Here is a 23063-nt window from a genome sequence, read left to right as displayed (position 1 = left end):
CCGCGCACATACAGGGCGAGCCGAGCTCCGCTGCGCTGCGCTGCTCTCCGCGGCTCGGGGCTCTGCTGCAATGCCTGCGAGGCTGACTTTCAAAGCCTAACCCGCAGCCGCGATCCTCCCTCTCCGCCTTCCACCTCGCCCGCCGCGGCGCAGCCCGGCCCCTCCCCGCGCCGCGCCATTCATCTCTCCAGCCAAGTTTCTTAACCCTTTGGTAACCCCCGGCGCGGGGAGGGCGGCAGGAGGCAGGGCGGGATGCGGGCATTCGGGGATGCGCCCCCGCCCCGCCCCGCCCGGCGCGGCCAGGCCGGGCCAGGCCAGGGCAAGGCAGGGCGGCCCCGCCGCACGTACGCGAATCCCATCACCTCCTGCCCTCTCTCATTAATCTGCCTGAAGTCGCAGAGCCCCCGGGAAACAAACTTACGAGCTACAGCACCGGAGGACCCGCATCTAATGAAAACGGCAGTGGCTTAAAAATAACACTTTTTTGTTGTTTTGGATTTTTTTTTTTTCCTTTTTCTTTTTCCTTTCCCCCTTCGGCTGCTTTGGAATAATAGTGGGGGAGGGCGCTTCTAGTGTTACCGGTACTTGTCGCTTTAGGGCTTATGTTTCCAGCCTTTCCTCCGAAAAAACACGCGCTAGAAACTTCAATACTACCACTCTTATTATTGTTATTACTGCTGTTTTGAAGGGAAAGCCGGGATGCTCCCGGCAGCGGTCGGCGGCAGGGAAGGGCAGCGGCCCCGGCACCTGCGGCTGCTCCCAGGTGGCGCTGCCCCCGCCCGCCCCACCGCCGGCTCCCGGCACGGCTCCTCATCCCCGGGCCCAGCTTCCCAGGCCACCGGCAGCGGGGAGCATCCCTGCCGCCTCTGCCAGGCTCCCGGCACGGCTCCTCATCCCCGGGGCCAGCTTCCCAGGCCACCGGCAGCGGGGAGCATCCCTGCCGCCTCTGCCAGGCTCCCGGCACGGCTCCTTATCCCCGGGCCCAGCTTCCCAGGCCAGCGGCAGCGGGGAGCANCTCTGCCAGGCTCCCGGCACGGCTCCTTATCCCCGGGCCCAGCTTCCCAGGCCAGCGGCAGCGGGGAGCATCCCTGCCGCCTCTGCCAGGCTCCCCGCGCTCCCTGTGCCGCGGGGGAAGGAGGGCAGGAGCGGGGAAGCGCTTCCAGGGTCGGGGACAGACAGGCTCAGCAAAGGCATGCTGTCTGCTCACATGGCAAATAAATACAGTTTAGGAGGAAAAAAAAACCCCAAAACAAACAAAAAACACAAAAAACAACAAAAAAACAACCCAGCTCGGAGTTGGGCAGTGCTTCCCAAGAAGAGTCAGCCCTCCATTTTGGTAGGCGACATCCCCAAACCTCAGCTGTCAGAAATTACACGAAATGTCAAGTTGTTCTTTAGACTTTGCTGCCGCCAAAGAAGAGAGTAGGCAGAGATACAAGCTGAACTTGGCTGTATAAACGAAGCCACAAAGTGCATGCGACCTTCATCACACCTCCTGTGTGCCGGTGTTTAACAAACGTCTCGACGTGTCGCACACTGTCTGCCAAACGCTTTACAGAATACTTCATCATACCTAACTTCTGCAAGTCAAAGACTGACGAAAGAGAAACAAATTTGTTTGCAAGTCACATTTAAACTGCATGGTAATTACTGCATTAACACATGTTCTAGTTTTAAAACTCAGGTAAAATAAATTATCTCTTCAAGCGTCTTTTTTAGTAACAGACTAATATGGTTAAAGAGCACGGGAATTTCCACTTTAAAGAAAGCAAAAGGGAGTCACATTTATGAAAAGCTAATATTTTAACCGAGAGATACCATGAATGAAAGTAGATGTAGGAATGTTAAGCAAAACCTCTTTCACTTCGGAATGTACGGATTGTGTACAGGCTCAGAGTGGAGCTAGTAATGTATTACTTGACCTATTTTTTTAAGCCAATGAAAGATTTAGGTTAACTTCATCATGTGTTTTTAACCAGTTTCTTCCAGACATGCAGCAGTATTTCCTGAAACCATTGCATGTCAGAGTGTTTATACAAGTCTCTTTTCTTGAGAGCATAAGTCTCATAATACAGCCTGATCGTAGTTCCATTAAAAGAATGGGTTTGCTCTTCATTTCCATTATAGGCTCATTAGCAAAATTTGATCGTAAAGAAATTATCCTTAATTTTTTATTTTTTTTTTCACAAAAATCTTCATTTCAATTTTTTTTTTTTTCCAATGCTATGCAGCTGAGTTATCTAGGGAAAAGGAAATTTTCTCATTACTGCAGCAATTTATCTGCTATTTCAATCAAGAGTGTCTGTAGTAGAGACGTCTTTCATTCTTAACCTTAGGGAACGTATTGCGTAGATGAGACCTACAAAATGAGGAATCTTGGACAAGCAACAGAAAAAAACGTGTGTATGGAGTATTTGTTAAAATGATTGTTGTCAGGTAACATATTGTTGCTTGAGGACACAAGTTTCAGGAAGATACAATCAAGTGAGACTGTATTAAATAATAAAACATAAAGATTTAGTAGGTTATTTCCACCACTTAATAGTTGTATCACAATGGGTTGTGCCACTAGTCCATGATTACTTCACTATGAGAATTCAAACATTATACCAAATAAATACCTGTACAAGTAAAGGAAAAATTCCATCACAGTGAAATCCATCTCTCAAGAAGTATGAAAGTACTGATGTGTATTTGTTGGTCCTTCCTGAGCATTCTTCAACCAAACCCAAACACACACTCGCTCCCCAGACATAAAAGGTGAGCATCCAGTGCTCTGCCTATCTATATGTGTGGGTGGTGCCTATACCTTCACTTTCTTATAGACATCACAAAACAGGACACTTTGTTCGAATCTTCTTTTCAAATGGAATTCATCACTATAAGATGCTGTTAAGTGGAAGGCCAATTGTGACAGGGAAGCATAAACTACCTTTACATCAGTCTTGGAAGGGAAAATCATATTTATAGAGGTTACATTAGAACTCACTCCCACAATGCCAGGCACTTGGTGCAGAGCTATTGGTGTCGTACTTTGGTAATATCAGCAAACCACTTCTATTTTATGTTTATAAAAATGTATAATAACACACCCTCCTTTATAAGACAGAGGTATATTTTTGACCAAGGAAAACTATCAAAACTAAAATATAACTATGATTCTGACAGCCATGAGGAAAAAATTCAATCTGTGTGACCATTAAACAATAGTTAAATATATAGTTGATGTATCTACAACCTTTCTTTGATAATTTTGATGATGCTGTATTTAAAAATGATGAGCAAAGCTGAATTTCAGTAACAACCAGAAGCAAAACACATTGATCTGTGCCATATGGAAAAAAAGATAAATTATTATTAAAAAAAAAAAAAAAAAGCAAATGTAAATGCTATTTTATTATTCCCAAACATTTTTAAGCTAATGCTAGCTTATTTTTAAATCACATAAGGTGCTTTAAAGAGCTTGGGATAGCTCCAGTTGTTTTTATTTTGATTTTTTCTTTAAGGTTATCTCAGCCTCTCAAAAAGCTAACCATTCTGAAACCACCTTTTTCAATCACAATAATTAAGGCCTTGCTTTACGGCATCCAATCATGATATGAGAGGCTTAGGATGTGGTCGAGAAGCTAGCTAGCTTTACAGAAATGCATTTCCAGACTAAATCTTCCTCTAAAATAGTTTGTCAACCTTATATAGACAAATAATGAAATTCTGTCCTTGACTCAGCCTAGTTCAATTCACGTAATATGTCAGATTAGCCACCATTTCAAAGGTGCCTTCACAGAGGATTAAATCACCTAGTTGTTTCAGAATTTAGGGACACATACACACACACACACACACACACACCAAAAAAATTAGAAAAGAAAAAGTAAAAAGAAATTATTATGAATCTTGTTTATTCAATAAAGAACTTCAAAGGAGTTAAATCATTAAATTAACGATCATCATATAGCAGTGTTCATCCATAAATCTGAAGGTACAAAAGTCTGCTGTTCTTCAGGAGTACTATCTGGAAGTACCTGAAATCAGTGGGAACCCTACAAGTGCTATGGAGGAAGAGCTGGTCCAGGGAAGGATTCCTGCAGGGGGTACCTTAGGGCATCTCCTGTTTTCCTCATGACAGCAGCAAGTCTTCATCTGTTGGTGGTGGAGTTGAATTAAACAATGTAACATGTAAAATGAAGAATAATATACTCTGGCTGAAAGTTATAAAAACTACACACCACTGCTTTTTCATCTGCCTGCATTTAAAACTATAAAGGTTGGGGTTTTTTTAATTATAGAGTCTACTTCCATTTTTACAAGTACTTCCAAGCAGGTCATCTGAGAAGAATGTACCCTTAGCAGCTCAAATTAATTTTTTTCCCTGCATTATTTAAAAGTAGACTTCAGATCATGACTATTTGTTCTAAGAGTAATAAGCAAAGGACCAGATGCTAGAGTCTTTTCAATTACAGAAACATTTAAAGACAGCTGTACCATATAAACTCTCATGGAGGAATCATATGCTTGCAGCATCTGGTGAGTTTTGGCCATGCCTCCAGCACACCGTATCTGTTCTGAGGCACAACCTAGGGTGAGGCTTACTTTGCCATGGGTGTTTTTGGAGTAGGGCTGTGCAGTTTTTTGACCCTAAACGAGGACTAACACTTCAGGTTTTACATTTAGTGCCAGGAAATAAACACTATTTTCAGCCCCTGTAACACCTCTTATAGAAGAGTCAAAGGGGCTGGTGCTAAATTGATATGACTGCCTTGCATTAGTTATTTTACCACAATAAAATACTGGGGTTTTTATCCAGAAGAGAGCATCCTGTACTTGTGAATTTTCTGCAATTTCATCCCACTTGCACAAACATGAAGAGTATATTTCTGAGAACATTGTTCTGATGACTCACGTTCCTGGTAGTGTGAAAGCACATTCAGAAAACAGCCATGCTGGAGTCCCCGTTCATAAACTGGCATGAGAAAGTACCAGTAGAGCAGGTATGACACTACACAAGCACTGCTCCTTCTTGTGGGTCGATGGCCATGCAAAGATAAAGTCTGAGAAGGTTATAGGCATGAAGCTGAGACTGTTCAGAACGTTCATTTTCCTTTCCAAATTTGTATTTGCCTCTTTTCTCTGACAAAGGAGCTCCCCATGTCAGCAGTAACAGATTGAAAGAGGACTGAAGCATCGTGCCCTCTCTCACACGCTGCTTTCAGAAGTTACTCTCAGTAACAATTTTGTTTCACAGCCCCATTTTTCTGGCTGGCTAATATGAGCTCTGGGTAACCCTTTGTCGTGGTTCTGATGACACAAGCCGTGTTGTTGAAACAGTATGTTCTAAAATGAAATGAACAGTACGTACAAATTATACACACACGATCTGGCAGCCAATACCACACTGCAAATGGATAAAGTTCTGGAGAGGACCATTAGAAAGCACCTAAACAAGCAGAGCTTAAGTGTCCTTTGTTTGTCCTTCAAAATAACACAGGTGCTGGACAAACATTTTAAAATATATGAACACTTTAATTACGTATTAAAATTGCAGTAATATTCTTTAGTACAAATGATACTATGTGCTCTGAATCAAGCACAGGAAACTGCTGTGTTAAGCTAAACTGTGCATCTCATGTATTTTTATTAAATCTATTTCTCTCCCCACATATTAACTTATCTACAACTAAGAAATTCTGAAGAAAATCTGGCTTCTTTGTCTAAGTACCTAAAAGGAGACTGTTTTGAAAGCATGGTTCTGGTTCTGAGGATGAAATATTCTCAAAAAAATTGTTGTTTACCTACCTAACATCACAAATGTAGTCACAAGTGATTAATTAGTGTTTCTGTCCACTTACAGATGCCTAATGAGAAAATCCATTTAAACCGTGTATCAAAAAACTTAAAGAACTCCAATCACTGGGCCATGTGAAGGCAGATAAATTTCTGCTTGATTCTATTTTACATGAAGAGTTTATCAGAATCATATTAGCTGTGCTTTTATAATTGATCCAACTATATATCTTTGCATATTTTTATTAGCATACAAATATCTAGGTTTTATTAGGAGACTTTAGCTCCACGAAATGTTGGGTATATAACAAATCCAGCTTTGATGCTGTTGATCATCACACCAGCAGTTTACATCTGACATAAGTCTGTCAGAGGCATAGGAGTGACTCAAGTCACTGTAAACCACAAAGCAACAGCTCTGCTCACATAAGTTACATCCCCTCACAGAGCTGGGAAATTTCCCTTGCCACTTTTTGCATATATTTTAGAGAGCTGCCTAGCCAAGACTGCCCTTGCTTTAAAAGGAGTGGGAACGTGAGGATACTGCCATATATAAACAGCAGACACTATGCCCTGTTTCTATATATGTAATTCTAATTTTGGAATAATTGCATATCTTTTTTTCTTGTTTGATATATGATTTTTTTTTTTTAAAAAAAAAAAAAGGGTGAAAGTATTTTCTGTGAAGAAAATTTGTTCTGGGTTTTGATGACTTAGCACAGAGAATATCTGGGTTACATTCTTAATTTGAACAACATCCATTTTGCTGCATTACAATGGCCAAAACAACTACTTTAAAATAAAAGCCTGAATAGAGAAAATAATTGCATTTGGTTGATAATTTGAAAGTTTTGTTTCATGTTTATTTGGTTTGGAAATATTATTTTAAGTTTAACCTGCTGAATTTTGTCTAACCTGCTGCGCCCACTTCTTGCTTTGTTTTGTTATTTTATTTAAGCAGGATATTGTCATTTTATACAGAATGCAAATGGATCCATATTTTTCCGAGAAATTCCTCTCAAAATTATTCCATCCCCTAAAATCTCTTCTTTAATGTAAACCATACTGAAACTCTTGGTACATCATACTGTTGATAACTTTTTTAATAGAAGGGTAATGACTCACATGGCTCCTTACAGGCAGCTCCTAAAATATGATATGTTCTACATCCTTAATAACTCTTAAATATTTCAATGGCCTGGCCCATTGTCTACCAGCAGAAACATACATAAACAGTTGCTTGAAAAAATGTGTAGGGAAAAAAAAATAATTGTCTGTGTGTCTTGCCTAGAGCAGATTTAAACTCTTGAAAAGGTGATCACTAGTCACAATTATTTAAAAAATAATTATTAAGCAGTTAAATTAGTCAGGTTGAGACAACAAAAAATAATTAAATCCATAAACATTTTTTCACCTCTTCCAAGCCATTTTATGTACCAGTTATTTGTAGTTTTCCATTCACTCTGATTAATGTCACTCATATGGATGCCTAAAGAAAGCTAATAAATGACACAACAAATCAGATAAATTCTTGGATCTTTGATACAAATAGTTTCATGTGCTTTCCAGAGTTATTACTTCAATTGTAAATAGATTTTGTTCATGTCCTTTCTATAAAGAAAAAGAAAAGATATAAACAAATACCATGTTATGATTCTCACTATTCTCTGCTGAAATCCTTTTTCCCAGTATCAGAGATGTACTGCAATTCTAGTAATAAGCCACACTTGGATTTATGAGCAAAACAGTATAAATCATGACATGAAGACATGTAATTTTGTTTTCTATGACTCATCAACTTTTTTCCAGTTCCCACCTTCATACCCAAAACCCCACTGTTTGTTTTATTTTTTTTGGGTTGGGTTGGGACAAATTTTATGGCCCAGACACTCCCATCAAGAATACTTCTGCTTCAATTGCACAGCTATTCTCTTCTGAGTTTTCATTCGTTTTTTCTCCTATCTCTTCTCTGAGAGTTGAAATATCACTGAACATTTTCATTGACATTTTCTGATCCTGCTAGAATGCTTCTGGTAGAAAGAAAATCTATAAACCAGAAAATAAAAAAATAACCTACTAAATTTTCCCTAAATTCTTGAAAATTGATAAAAAAATAATGATTTTCAGAACCTGTCATCCCATTATTAGGTTTAATTGTCTTTTTCTTATTCCTTCTGGGCTTAAATGAAAAAAGAGTAGCAATAAGCATTATTCATTTGCTCAGATCCAGAAGAAAGCAAGAAGTGCCACACCATGCAATAATTCTGTTTGTTGTAAGTTGATACACAACATGAAGTATAAAATCCCTCCAAGAATTTCTGTGTTATTTTATATTCCCAGAAACCAGCATCTCCAAAAGACATAAAGGATTTCCTTTTTGACTTCAGTGAGTATGGAAACAGATTCTATATTTTGGGTGGGGTTTCCACTACTTCAAATTTTCAGCAGGACAGCAAAGAGGTGTAACCTTCTCATAAAGACAAGCTCTCATAGACCAGCTACTCTCATTTTGTATCTATCATTTTGTATATATCTTAATGTTCTTCTTGAATGCCTGAGGAGCTTTATCTTCCTGTTTGGCACAGTTCTAAATTGGCTTAAATCATCTTTATCCAACATTTACCTGCATTATATTTTCAAGGGTAATTTGTGTCCTTCTCCCAGAGCATTTATTTTTTGTGCTCTGTAGGGTTCCTCTCTCACCCTGATCTTACTCAGCAATCTGAAGCTGCCTGTGAGCAGCGCTGGTCATTGGCACGGTCCTGGATTTCATTTCTATGCCGACAAGTCACAGATATTGTTAACCAAACCAGCAATTTCAGATGATGCTATTACCATATTGACAGGCTGGTAAGCATAAAAGCCTCTACAAGCATCAATTTTCTTCAGTTAAAATCAGAGAAAAGCCCTGGGCTGTTCATGGCTGGCTCTTGCCATCAACCCACACCCACTTGAACTCCTAACCCAGCTTTAAAATTCAAAGTTGGTTCATTGGCTAAAAACCCTATATATTTTATGATTGCAAGCTCTTCTTTCAGTGTTGCAGTCAAAAGATTAAGGCTTCTTCTTATTATTTGAACTAAATGTGCTTTGCTTATTGCTCACTCATGCTTTTATGCTCCCTAGGCTAGATTATTTTAATGCCCAGCTTGTTGATCCACCGAGGAGGCTGATTATCAAATTTCATCTTGTGTAGCAGGTGCTGTTTCCTGAGCAAGTATTGTACAGACTAATGCATGTTTCATACCTGCTGTTCTCTCACAGTAGCTACTAATACACCACAAAATCTATTTAAGCTATTACTACTCTTGTTCAACCAATTTTTTCATGAACTTTGACTTATTATAAAAGATATTTTTCAGGGGGCTGAATCTACCAGCTTAAGGCAATGGAAGTTTTATCACTGACTTTGGACAACAACAACAACAAAGGGGTAAACCCACATATTGTCTACTCGTGATCTTACAGCTATTGCATGGGCACTGGGTGCTGGATTTCTGCTTGTATCCTGTATCTATTTCAGAAGACTTTAGTGTATCCCAGCTGGCAGATCCAGAAGCACTTTTCAGTTCCTGAATCCAGTGCTTGTGCACTATGGCCATACCTTATGTATTTAAATAAAACTACGTATAGGCACCATTTCTTTGCAAAGTCTGATTTTCTTCTGAAGGAAGACTTCTCATGTGTAGCAACGTATCTGAACAGCTTGGGCCATAATGTGCTCCAGCCAAACTTTATTTAAAATTTATTATCAGACCCTCTGGAATTCCTCAAGGTTGCTAAGACATAAGCAGTTCTAAAAATAAGAAAGAAGAGGCTGAAAAGAAGAAAAGAAGACCACAAGAGCCAGGTAACAGAGGGCAGTTGAACACCTGGGCTGTAACCAGTCCTGTGCCCCGAGGGGTGTGTGCAGAGCTCATGGACAGGACAGGGGCACCAATGAAAAGATGTGTGTTTAAGTGAACAGTAGTTTTAGGGTGTATAAATAAGTGCATAATTGAACAATAAATGGCTTCTGTGAAGTCATATTGGTTCATTGTCCAGAGGTCCTGAGCTTCTGTACTTATGTGTCATCACCCTTCTGCCAGGCTGATTGGAGCACTAGGACTGACAGAGGCAGTCTGGGCTGTTCTGCCTGAGTATTCTCACAATTTGTGTTTTTTTCTGAGGGGTTCTGGCTTCAGCTTTGTCTGTCAGCTGCCATGGAATGCTTAATAAGTGTTTAATGGCTAGCTGTTTAATTTTATTTTGGTCTTTCCTATGAAAAAGAAAATATTAAGAGTTCTTTTCTCAGGACTTGGCTTTTAAATGACCAGAAACTAAACCTAACAGATCAGGGTTATTAGACCCTTGCCTGAGAACACAGAACTTCAAGAGTGAGTGGTGGGGGCTGAGAGGATTTATAACTTCCTAGCACTGACAACAAAGGTAATTTCACAACAGACTGCAGAACTTACTTGTTTATAGGAAGTCCTTACAAGAGCAAGAATTTCTGCACAAAGGGGCGCCACAATTTTAAAGGAAAAGAGCAATTGTAGAACCCCTAAAGTTGTAGCTAAGAATATGGGAGTACAGGGATTACACTGAAGATTAAAATATTTTGGCTCTAGTGTCTGTTGTAATGAGAATATGTACAGAGATAAACTGACAGGGTTGAAAAGTATTTCATTTAGAAATAAATGAATAGCAGCCTACAAAAATTAATGTGAAAATGAGAATTGCTTAGGGGTAATAGATTGAGGGTACAAGACTAATTTTTTAAGTGTTAACCTTTTACATGACAGTGTGAAACTGTAATTAAAGTGGCAGCATTCTTTGTTTGGGGAATTTATTTTATGTTCTTAATTGTTTTGTAAATCCTAGGTTCTGATTCTTTTTCTGGCAACTTCTGACTGACAGAAGTCAAGGATTTTTCATATCATACAATGGAATGAATGAGCTTCATTGTACAGAGCAAAAGATTAAGAAGCAACTTGTTTTAATTGTTGTAAATTATTAAACTATTCTTGAATATTAATATTTGTTCTTGTCTATCGTGAATATGAACGTGGAAAATCAATTGATTTTTCTAGTAACTGGATCCTTAAGAACTTACCCCAAACTTTGAGCCACTTTGATGTTCAAAGGCTTAAATCAGAGATGAGAAGAAAAAGAATGGAGACCTCTTCACAATATTTTTACCTTTGAAGTCTCAGGTTAAAAGTATTATTTCTGTGTGCTTAAACAAGCAACAGAATGAAGGATAAGATCATGAATTATGATAAAGACAAGTGACAAATGTTCTGCATGAAGTACTTTTCCTTGTTGGGAGAGAGAATATTCTTCTAAGAGATTTCCAAAGAGATTGGCAATTTGTAGAGTCAGTTATTGGGAAGGAAGAGATATATACTGTATTTGGGTTTAGCTGATTAAGTGGGAAAAAAATATTCCTTTGGAACTTTTCCCCTTGTTTTCTTCTACATTTCATACAAGTAGCAAGCATGTACATTATCCAACTGTCAACAAATCCCCTAGACTCAATCCTGGAACAGTACATCCCACGTTTCCCCCATGAAAATCTTTCATGAGAGCTCTGCTGTCATTCAAGATCATACTATTCCCTCCTCTATTTATTTCTAAGTGTCACTCAGCTCCATTCCACCAGCTTGGAAAAACGTCAAGAACTTTTATCTTCAGAGTCAGTTGCCAGTTCTGTTTAGTGAACAAGCCAGCAGGGACCTCTGGTGCCATCAATGCAGCTCCGTCAATGCCCCTCTCTTTAGGGATGGAGTATATCATTATCCCGATGGCTGGACAGAAAAAAGCTGCCTTTTCAGAATAGTTCTCAGGGAGCAGTTACTGGAAATCTCCTCCCTTGAGACAGACTATTGGCAACAAGTTTTGCTGCTGTGACATGAGGTATTGCATCAAGGCCCAATCCTGCCACTAATAAAGTTAGTGGGAAACGTGCCATTCTTTTCAAGTGAAGTCAACAGGATTAGTGTAGCAAATCAGGGCTAAAAAACGTACCTTGCATCTACAAATGCAAATGGAAAGTCATGTCCCAAGTGAGAGTGTCATTTTATGTCTGGTTCCAGAATCTGGCCATGTGTCAAATCAGAATAAGTCGCTTCCCCAAATTTAAAATTGACATTATAGAAAAGGGAAGTTTTATTTTCATATTGCAACACTTCCATTTTTGGTTTTGGGGGTGTTTATTTAAGTTTGCGTCCAAAATAAACCAGGAACAGACTGTTTCAGTGTTGGGTTTCTTTTTCCTCTTTAAAAAAAAAATTAGTTTCTTCTAATACAAGGCATTCGCAATGTAGAGATTTTAATTCTTTACAAAACTATTTTCTGAAAGAAAATGCTTCACTTTATGCTTTTCCTTAACCAGCTCTAGCAGACTCTTTTAATTACCAACAGACACATTACACAGCTGTGCTAGGAAACATTACTTAACCTGCTCAGCCTGAATGGAGAATTTCTGTTGATGTCAATTGTCAGACCCATGGGCTCTTGACTGCACTAACAGGTAACAGTCTCACTCTCTTAGCAAGGGCCCTTTTCCTATAGAGAAATAACATGGTGCTGAGTTATTTTAATTTATATATATATGTGTGTCTGTGTGTGTGTGAGAGTTCATTTTTTTTACAAGACATTATCATACTTGGCAATACTGGCTCTAATTCTACTTAAAATGACAGAACTGGATTGTCATCATTTTTAATGGGTAAAAATCTATGCATCAGAGGTGCTGTAAAATCTAATCAGAAATTAGACTGTAAAATTAATAGGTCTATATTCCCTATAATGCTGTTTTATAAATCTGAAACAGTAGCAGATTTGGAGTTTCACACACGGTGCAATTCAGCAGTGGTGGAATCTCCAGTTTAGACAAATAACACGTGCAGTAACTGGTATCCCATGCTAAAGAGCTACTGGCTGTGTTTTACTTCGAGTAGTAGGGCACCAAATCCTTTCATTCCATTCCTGGGCTTTCATTTGAGTGTATTTCTACACCACAGCTATGGGCCACGGGATAACTTCCCCCCAGTGTATTTTCATGCAGCAGAGGTTAAGAATGGCTGAGACACTGATTTTGACCACGCAGCCCTTGTGTGGAAATATCCAGGTGGCAGAAGGGCAGGGCTAACCTTGGGGTTATTCGGAGAGGAATGATGGGGAAAAATGGCCAGGAGAGGAAAAAGCCCAGAGAGGAGCCGGAGAGCAGCGCTGTGAGCAAGGGGAGCAGAGACAGCAGTGCCCCAGCAGTGCCCCAGCAGTTCTCCAGCAGTTCTCCAGCAGTTCCCCAGCAGTGCCCCAGCAGTTCCCCAGCAGTTCTCCAGCAGTCCCCCAGCAGTCCCCCAGCAGTGCCCCAGCATTCTCCAGCACTTCCCCAGCACTTCCCCAGCACTTCCCTAGCAGTGTGCCAGCAGTTCTCCAGCAGTGCCCCAGCATTCTCCAGCACTTCCCCAGCACTTTCCCAGCAGTTCTCCACCAGTTCCTTGGCACTTCCCCAGCAGTTCCTTGGCACTTCCCCAGCACTTCCCCAGCACTTCCCCAGCAGTTCCCCAGCACTTCCCTGCACTTTCCCAGCAGTTCTCCAGCAGTTCTCTGGCACTTCCCCAGCAGTGCCCCAGCAGTGCCCCAGCATTCCCCAGCACTTCCCCTGCACTTCCCCTGCAGTTCCCCAGCACTTCCCCCCCTCCCTGCTCCCGGCACACGCACGGAGGCACAGAGCCTGGTCCCCAGGCTCCCATTCCCAAAAGCCCGATGGGAAAATCCCAAGCGGGCCTCCGCAGGCTTCTCCTCCCGGTGAGAGCAGCAGGGGCCAGGGGAGCCTCCCCTGCCCCGGCAGGATGGGGCAATCTGGCGGCACATATGTGACATATGTGACATTATGTAAGGAGCGGCGGCTGCCGACCGTGAGCCATGGCAGGGAGGCAATAAGAGACAGCAAACCCCCGTTCCCCGCTCTGGAACGAGTCATTTCCAATGGAAATTTGCTGCATTTTAACGCCGAGTACCTCCCGTGTAATGATTATACAGTGTTACTATGAAACCTCAGGGTTCATCTGCAGAAACATTCCTTAAGCCGGAGCTCTCTGTGGAGATATACTTATAAAAATTGATGTGGGGGGAAGATTAAATAGATAAGAGCATAAAAACAGATTATAGAATAAATAGAGTTTTGTAGATCGGTTCAGTGGGAAGGCAGGAGCTCACACTCCTGATTCTCCAGCTGAATTCTGTAATACTGGGCAGATTCCTTCTCCACTTCTCCCACCTCAGCTTCCCAGATGTGAAATGCCTATTTCAACCCTTTCTCTACCTTATCTGAATGCTGTAATACAACAGAGATACCTTTGCTGCTGTCTAGCCTGTGGGATCTGGATCTCAGTTTAGTCTTCAAACTTGGAACAAGCAATTATCAACATATAAATATGCTTACTTTTGTTTTTGGATTGTGTACTCTTTTCTTGTAGATCCTGCTATTCATGCCATCCCAAGAAAAAAGTGTTTGCCAAAGGCAAAAGAGCAAAATATTTTTTTAACAATCTGATAGAGAATAAAACGCAATGAAAAATATACCTTTTTAAAAATCCAGTTAAAAAAAATCTTCAGTAATATTTCTTTATATTAATAAAGCCATTGCCTGAAGTAATCACGTCTTACATCATTAGTGCAGAGCAACACAAAACAAAACCTTGGAGAAAGAACTTAAAGGAATGAATCTGTAACAAGAACTACACTTTCTCTCTGTCATAAATGCACATTTAAGAGGCCTCTGCTTTACCAGTGGCAATTCAAAGTGACAATGCCTGGCTTAGTGCTTTTGTCTTTTAGCTACTATTATAGAAATTGTAGCTATACAATTTTGAAAGTGAGCAATTTTATGAAGTTAATTGTGTAACATTGTTTATGAATTTAAACCACACAATTAATGTATTATTCACAGACACACATAATAGACTCTTTGTACTGAGTGATGGTTTAGGAAAAATGTAACTGATTTTGGAGCTACAATGACTGATTTATGAGGTAAAATTAAAAGTGCTAAGTATGTATTACTTGTCTCCTCACCAGCTAAGTGGATGGGGGTGGTATGAAAAATATCTATATATAACTAATTGCAATGCATGGATATCAAGGAATCAGAGAAATTATTTAAAGCAAAGCAAAAGAATTGCCCTAGAAGTAAATGGTGAAGATTTAAGAAAGGCAATTGGCTATCAAGGGAAACCAGACAAGAATTAGATGTTCTTGCCTATAAAATCTTCTCTAATATAAGGTAATGGAAGCTTTACTCTTAGAAATTCTAAAACATCTGGATCGAACAATATCAAATTAAAAGATAGCACTCCAGTAACATCTCTCATTAATATCTTGCTTTTTAAGTAATGGTGGGACTTTAAATGAAGTGGTACCAAATATGAATAATGGAAACTACCTGCCTCTAATGAAGAAAGGACCTCTGTGGTACCAAGGGATCTGACTTCTTTGTACTTACCAAGAAGTACTGGAAGTACTTTCCATTTTTAATTCATTTGGAAAGGGAAAAAAAAAAAATCTATCATTATACATGGTGAATACCATTCAAGTTCACAGGCAGTTCCATTAAAGAGCTTTAAACCAAGTAAAAAGTTTAGTTAGTTTAGATAAAAAACCATGCCCTGCTATTCTGCTGTAGCTTTTTATACTAAAAGATCTTAACTGAACAATAAAGTGGAGGAGGTACTTGTTTTATTTTATTCTCTGAGCTGATAGTTTAACAATTGTATGTAAAATCTTATTAATCCATGGGGCCAATTTGGAAGAAACACACAAAATCAATGCACTAAACTTGCTTTTTCCACCATCCCCTTCACTCCTACTAAGCAAGAGAGTCTCAATTCAGTGTTAGCTAAGTCCCATGAACATCTTGCTATGCCTTATTTGAGCTAGCCTACTTCAGGGTAATAAAACCCATTACAGGAAAACTACTCTAGTAAAGGACAGTTCTTCTAGTCAAAGGGCAGAAGGAGATGGGTTTAGCAAGGGAGTTTGTATAATTTAATAAAAAAATTAGTCTGTTTCCTTATTGATGGATCTTGATTTAAGCTCTAAAATTAAGAAAGGTTCACATTTCTATGAAACAGCCATGAACAGCAGAACATAACTTACCTTTGAGCTAGAACAAAATAACACTTTTTTCCTAGATTGGCAAGAGTCACATACTTTCACATAGAAACAGGATGGATGAATTACTTATTGCTTTGATTTTAACTACCTAATTCCATCAAAACATTACAAAGCAAAAATATTGCATCAGCATGGAACTTTTCATCCCTGTTTTTTTGATGGGCAAAATTAAATAAAATTCACCCAGATCTTGTGACTTCTATTTTCTGTTGAATGTGTATATATGTGTGTATATATATATGTGTGTGTGTGTGTGTGAATTCCTATGCTACACCATTTTGTGTATAAACAATGAAACATATATAGCATATACAAAAGCAGTTTTCACTCAGATTCACATTATTGTCTATACCATATGACTTGTAACTGGTTAAGTATCAACTTCAGTTCATTTTACAACTCAGCTTTGCACTCCTTATCCATTTATTTTCCTGCCAAAGCAACCTGACCCTTCTTCCTCCTGAACATTAACACACATTATAAGTTTCAATTCTTCCTCTTTCTGGAAATTTATCTTCATACTTTGTGAACTTTGTAACTCATATTTTCATCAAGTTTCAGTCACGACACTCTTATGGGTCTGAGTGACCACATTTTGAGTGTGTTTACACTCTTATGTCATGTGTGCAAGAATGACATTATGAACTCCCATAAAAAAAAGCAGACCATGCATACAGTATATCAATAATGTTTATAACATGTTACATAGAAATGAAATGGAAGTTCTGACACTATTGCTTTTTCTAGAGTAATTTATTGGACTTGTGGCCACCGATTTGAAATGTTTATACATGCTAACAGTTCTGTTCACCCCCTCCACTGGCTCAGACATGGTGATACTCTCCCTAAGAAAGGATGGCCATTAGGCACAGTACAATAACTAATGAAAAGTAGAAGCTCACATTTCACAGTCTAGCAAAATACTAATAGAAGACCAGTTTACAAGTAAATAGCTGCAGTTGTCATAAATTAAAAAAAGAAAAAAAACCCAAATGTATCTGCTAAATTTCATTTGTTATTGAGTAAATTAGAGTACTGTCTACTACAGATGGCCTGGTGGCTGTCTAGGATTGCAGACTGGAGCATGGGCTATCCAGCCTAAAGGTTAGGGCCTGTGTCCAGAACTGGGAAATGAGCCCAATGCTCATGGCCAAAAACCAGGAAGCAGAAAGTCAAACCAAGGGTCAGCAGCCAGAGATAGGAAAAAGTATCTGCCCAGGAATCATGACCTGAAATCAGAAACCCACAAGAAGAAAGTGCAACCAGAGGGCACAGTGCAGAGGTGGTTCTGAAAATACACACTGTGATGTGTGAGAGGATGCGCCAGGGTTCCACCTCAGAGACCTGCTCCTGAGCCATGGCTAACGGGTCCAAACTGCAGAAACCCTGATTTACTACTACAGAAGAAGATCTGTAACAATCTACAGATTGGCAAATGTTACTTGAAAAACATGGCAAACAAACCAGCCTTCTACCTTCCAAAACTCTCTGGATGTTGAGAAAGATGGAAACTTTTCTCAGTATCACACTTCTTTCGGTAGGCTCATGTAAGATGTACAGCTCTGCTGCAGACAACCCAGCAAGTTCCAAAGGAACTACATCCACTTAACACTTCCAAATTTTGTACTAAGATGCAACTTCCAAATCTGTTAAAAGCAGGGATGAATTAAAACAAAGATATCAAAGTATGGTTCTTTAGAGTTTGATAATTCTGTGACCTTCCTAAGGGATTTTTGTAGCATCACTGGATAGAGGAGTGCCAAATGGCCAGGCTGAACTTCTACCTGCAATTGTTTATGTATGAAGCAGCAGTGGGGGAAGGTTGTGTGCAACAGGGCCTGGTGTGACAAGCAGATCAAAAGATAAGTAGAATGGTTTGGGTTGAAGGTCATCCAGTCCAAGGCCCTGCAGTGAGCAGGGACATCTTCAAGTAGATCATGTTGCTCAGAGCTCCATCCAACCTGACCTTGATGAACTTCCAGGAATAGGGCATCTAAAACCTCTCTGGGCTATCTGTAACAGTGGTTCACCACCCTCATCATACAGAATTTCTCTCTTTAGTTTCAATCTACCCTCTTTCAGTTTAAAAACATTACATCTTGTCCTATCGCAACAAGCCCTGCTAAAAAATCTGTCCCCATCTTCCTTATAAGTCATCTTTTAGTGCTAAAAGACCACTATAGAGTCATCTCTTCTCCAGAAGCCCCAATTCTCTCAGCCCATCTTCATCTACCTTGCTTAGTTACGTAAGGGTACCTTAGGCACATAAGAATTTAAATATGCAAATATTGCACAGTGGGTCAGAGCACCCACATAATTCTTAGGAAAAAATCATGTTGAGGATTTTGCTATGACCTCACCCTATTTTTCTATGGGAAAGAAAAATACTGTCTGACTTCCCTCATAGCATATTCTACATCTTATTGACAAATCACTTATGACACTAATTTATTAGCATAGAAATATTACTACACTCAAGACAGCCTGCTTTGATTTACTACATCAGGGTTTTTCATATGCCAAGGTCCTATCATCTCTGCTGGATCATTAAAAAGTCCCTTGGCTTTTTTTTTTTTTTTTGTGCAACATAAGAGTTTTGCCCTGTGGCTCTGGCTAAAATCCTGAGTATTGGAATGGATTTGCAGCTCAAAGGAAGATTCACTGAGCTGATGCTTAAGATACACAGGATGTGTTTATCAAAACCATCTTTATATTAGCTCCTTGCCATAAAAGTCAATGGCAAAGAAGGGGAAAAAAAAAGAGGGCATAAACACAGAAAAGTAAAATCCAACAATTAGAGAAAAGCTGCTTAAACTGCAACACTGTTTTATCCTCCTTGTGTGAAATCTACATTTGTGACATTCAAAGGGAAGGAATTCAACTAAATCCATCTATCCCTTTTCCATACAGTTAGTGTTTCAGGGGCTGATATCTGCTTAGTTTTGTGAAAACATCAACACCACTTTAAAGAAGCTAATGACCGTATCCAGAGGCAGCTGCTGAATTCCACAGAGATGTGAAGAATTGCAAGATTCAAGAGTCTTTTTGCCATCACCATTATATTAAGAGGAAGCTGGGTGGCCAATTTCATAAGCTGTTGTTCCAAGTTTTTTCCTCTCTTCCATGCCTTCATTTCACTTTGTGCACAAGCAGTGTCTGACTACTCGTCCTAGTCATAGCAAGAAAGCCCTGCATCACCAATATTCCAGACTTCAGGAGTCCCTTTAGAAAACACATTAAAAATAGAAAACTTGGGGGTAAAATGAAAACTTAAGCTCTGTCCCTCACATAAATTGATTTGGTATTTTGAAAAAGAAATCAAAGTCTCATTAACCTAAAGCTCGTGGCTCAGATGAAATCCATAGAAAATCAACTGGCTTATTTTTAATTCAAGGATCTTTCCTGGAAAAAGAAAAAGGTACATCTTAACACCTAACTGAAGATAACCAATTATTTTATCTTGTATTCATTTCTTCTGAAACCAAATAAGTCCAAACAATTTCACTGTTACTTAAAAATGAGCTATTGAAATGGGATGTGAATAAAAAAAGTGGACATATTTTCAAGTCCTTCTTGCACTCTCAGAATTTTTTATATATATTTCAGCAAATGCTATTTTAGCTGCAGCAATGAATTTGAACACCTGTTGTTTGTTTAATGTGTACCTACCAGTCTCTCAGATAGACCAGTTCATGCTATAATACAGCTCCAAAGAGTGTGTTCGTATTTTGTCTGAAAAGTAAACAATTCATCTGCTCACAAGGAAACAAGTCTGCTTGTCAGCACTGAAAATAAATGCATGGTGTTGCTGTCTATCCAGCATAAAAAACAGTAGAGTTTTGAAATAAAAATAAATATATCAAAACAGCCTATGTGTACAAATTCAATTAATGTAAACAAGCAAAAGCTAATTAGCCAACATTTCAGTTGCAGCATGGAAAATAGGCTACACATGCAGGCACACACCTTGAAGTCTGTGAGGAGCACCCTGGCTCCTCTTTGGTCCTCACAGCACCCACCAGCACGGCTGATAAGGCGCTGAAACGCCCCGGTGTGCTGCCCTCCCTCTCCCTCTCCAGCAGATATGGAAGCACGGTGGAGATACCCGGCTGCGTCAAACGATCGCTCGAGAAGCAAAAATCTTCGGCAGGAACTTTGTACCCGTATATATCAAAAAGTCAACACGGCTCATTGTCGCATTAGGGAGCTGCTGCTGTCCCAGGATTGCTGAGATACTTGGCAAGACAGACGGGCAGCCTCTCTGTCTCCCCGATGGCGTCTGCCTTGCTGCAGATTTGTCATGCAATTCATCGAGTTGAACTGAGCACATAAATTTTCAGTTATGACTAAAAAGTTAGAAAACTCTCCACAGATGAAAACTGCGTATCTGTGCTGATAGGCAGGCAGGGAGCACTTTGGGGAACAAGAGCAGGGACAAAGGATCACTCCCAGAGTGTGAGAGTCAATTAGAGAAAGGAAAAACAAGCTAAAAGTAAGACTGGCAAGAAATTGATTCAATTCTCTGGAAGATCCTTCTGCATTCATACTTCTTCCAGTCAAAACATCATTAATTGTTTAAATCACTCCCACCATAGGTGACAGTTTATTGAGATTTATTTTTGAGAACTGAGAGTTCAGTAAACCAAAAATATTCTACCACAATCTGAACTCTGTATTTAAAGCCAGCATCTTCACAATAAACCACTGATCTCCACCCTTAACTATGGCAAAACAGCAGCCAGACACACAACAGGGTAATCACACAGGACCCCCCACTTAATACAGAAGCAATACAAATCTGGATTTTCATATAAAATCTGATGTCAGACAGGAAAACCAGAAACAACAAGGTCCTTTCATAATAAAGACTCAAACCTTTCTCATATCATATATCTTACGTGATGTCTATCATAATTAACACATTGTAAGCAAGTTTGGTTATTTTACTCTTTTTTCTTTTCTTAGAGAAGCTTATTTTCAATCAATATTTTACACGGTGCAAGCCATGCTCTATGACTGAAGTGCAAAAATATGAGCTTCTTTCCAAGGAAGACTTAAATCTTAATATGAGGAAACAAACATTACTGTTTGAACAACTCTTTTGAAGAAGTTTGTCAAAGTCCCTATATGGACCTACATATAGGATGTCCTATATGTAGACCTATAAAAAAACTTTAATTTAGTCCACTCTTTCCTTCTAATTTTGTAACAAAGTGTGCAACTCATCTAACATGTACTTGTTTCATTATTACCAACATATAAAGTAGTGAGCTACTCAGAATCCTCTTCTAATTTTAACATTTACCTGGGGTACTTTGTATTTTATTTGAAATGCAATTTTTAAAATAAATTGTTAAAGTCCTAGTGTGCAAACAGTTTCACTGAATATGACAACAAATTATCAACATCAGTTTGCTTTAGAGAGCACTCTAAGTATCTCTACAAGCATCTTCTTGCTGATATAACACTACCTACATTAGGAAGAAGCAATGGATGGTGGAAAGCTTGTCTTAACTGCCCCAGGAGAATAAAGCAGTAAAACTGTAGCTGCACACAGGCCTATTACTCTACCCAGCCAGTGTGGTCAAGACTGAGTGAAGAAGACATGCAGAAAAGAAAGTTCTGGAGAGGAGAGCAAAACCAAAATAATAATGAGGAACAAATAAAAATGCCTTTTGGACTATTCTGGTTTGGCTTTTTTTCAGTATTCCTGCAGAAGGAAATCCCCCTGCATTTTCTTAAGACACGTGTATTTGCATGAGAAGGAGGAAGCCAGATGGGAGCACTTTTCTGATAGCCTTACCTGGAGGGGTTTGAAACAGGGACTGGGGAGTTTGTAAACTGAGAAGAAAACATTTCACAGGCACAGACTCTTAGTGGAAAGACAGTAGTTCCCAGATTAAAAAGATCTTGCAAGTCATATTTGCATGCATACACCATTTTCTGGCCACTTTTTCTTTTCAGAAGGGGCAATAACAGTCTTCTCTTTTAAGAGTCTCAGCACCTTGAATAAATTCCATTTTTTACCTACCTGTTAGATCTCTCTCAATATTAGGATCCCAGTAGATCTGCAACCAACTAGTATGGCACAGTCCTCCTCTAGGATCTGGTTCTTGGTTCAGGCAGGCAACAGGTGGGATGATTCTCAAACTATCTGCTGAGAAAGAAAATAGGCAACTTTAAACAAAAGCAGGAAGACTCAGACAAAAATTTAAAATAAAACAAAAAGGGGAGAAAAACCAGATAAAGAGAGGGAGAAAGTAAAGAAGCAGAAAACTGAAAGCAAGAATTGACCTGCAAGTAATTTTCCTGTTTATTCTTGCATTTCCAACTGGAGCCAGGTGACACAGGCACACAAGACTATGATGAAAACGGGGCAAGGGGAGGGCAAGAGGGAGATGCAAACATTCACCTATCTACTTCAGTGGAGCCAACAATCAGCATAGCTGCTACCTTGCAGCCCAGTCCCAGTTCCTGTTTTGCTTGATTTGGACTATGTACCTGAACTTCAGCCTACTACCCTGGCCCATGAAAACTCACTAATCACAGGGCTATAGGTACCCTCCTCCTTCCTTCCATTATACCTTCCCCTACAAATATATTATTATTAATATGTGGTCAATGCCAACAGAAAAGAATGAAGGAATCCCACTCCATGCAGTAGTAATGGCCTGACAGGGTTCATCTTCTCAGATGAAGCAAGCCAAGGCTCAAAACAGTAGTTACCACCCAGAAGAGCTCTATCACCTGAAGGACTTTTATCAGTGCAGAAAGCAATATACACACTTTATAGCTGTTAAGATATTTATCATCTTCTCCCCACCTTTTGTGTATTTTCAGTTGCCAGTAGCACTGGGGAGGGTAGTGACAGTCAGAGTTTCTTAGGAAACAAAGATTCCAAGGCCAGGTATAATCAGCCTTGCAAAGAGAGGCCAGAGACTCAGGCAGAACTTCAGCAGTGGGAGCAACATAAAATGTTACCTTTGCTGCCATGTCAGGGATTTGCATCAGTGCAGACCAAATGAACTGATTATGGATGTGCTCTGCCACAGCCACTACTTCCAGCAATGTCTCAATGACTTGGTCTCTTCACTGCAGCAGTTGCACACAGGCAGGAA

General features: G+C 39.7%; 1 protein-coding gene across 5 annotated transcripts in view; it reads right to left on the bottom strand.

Annotated features, from left to right (window-relative positions):
• NRIP1 (nuclear receptor interacting protein 1) overlaps positions 1-22340 on the bottom strand; it is a 97354-nt gene extending 75014 nt beyond the window's left edge. The window contains exons 1-2 of one of the 5 annotated variants that reach the window (XM_033518461.1): positions 22240-22340; positions 21977-22102 (exon numbers count right to left, since the gene is read on the bottom strand). The gene's annotated coding sequence lies outside the window, so the exon portion shown is untranslated. Of the gene's footprint in view, positions 1-12; positions 227-21976; positions 22153-22239 lie in introns of those variants that run through there. The other 4 variants (XM_015640183.3, XM_033518457.1, XM_015640188.3 and 1 more) reach the window with 4 other exon arrangements.
• Positions 22341-23063: the final 723 nt, after the last annotated feature.

The sequence above is a fragment of the Parus major genome, chromosome 1 (genome assembly GCF_001522545.3).
Source record: "Parus major isolate Abel chromosome 1, Parus_major1.1, whole genome shotgun sequence".
Taxonomy (NCBI): domain Eukaryota; kingdom Metazoa; phylum Chordata; class Aves; order Passeriformes; family Paridae; genus Parus; species Parus major.
The sequence above is the reverse complement of the archived record's forward strand: the minus strand, read 5'-3'. Positions and strand labels throughout refer to the sequence as shown.